The sequence below is a fragment of the Sinocyclocheilus grahami genome, unplaced genomic scaffold (genome assembly GCF_001515645.1).
Source record: "Sinocyclocheilus grahami isolate Dianchi unplaced genomic scaffold, SAMN03320097.WGS_v1.1 scaffold5920.1, whole genome shotgun sequence".
NCBI lineage: Eukaryota > Metazoa > Chordata > Actinopteri > Cypriniformes > Cyprinidae > Sinocyclocheilus > Sinocyclocheilus grahami.
The window spans coordinates 2,138-2,645 of NW_015510483.1; positions in this window are offsets into that span (position 1 = coordinate 2,138).

A 508-nucleotide genomic window follows, 5' to 3' on the forward strand; every position below is an offset into this window, starting at 1 on the left:
AAATAAATGCTGTTCATGGAACTTTCTATTCATCAAAGAATCCTTAAAAAAATATCAGTTTCCACGAAAATATTAAAACACCAAAAAGTATTTTGAACATTGACAATAATGAGAATCCTTATTAAAAATTGAGCACCAAATCTGCATATTAGAATGATTTCTGGAGGATCATGCGACTGAAGTCTGGAGTAATGGAAGCTGAAAATTAAGCATTTGCCATCACAGGAATAAATGACATGTTCAAATATATTCAAATAGTAAAGTTATTTTTTATACTTTATAATAATATTTGACAATTTTACTGTTTTTATTTTGATCAAATAAATGCAGTCTTGGTGAACATATGAGACTTCTTTCAAAAACATTTAAAAATCTTAATTATATCTATATAATTAAGATATAATTGTGTGTATGTATGCATGTATGTATGTACACAGCCGATATATATACAGACTGCCGTTTTAAAGTTTGGGATCAGTAAGACTTGTAATGCTTTTTAAAGAAGTCT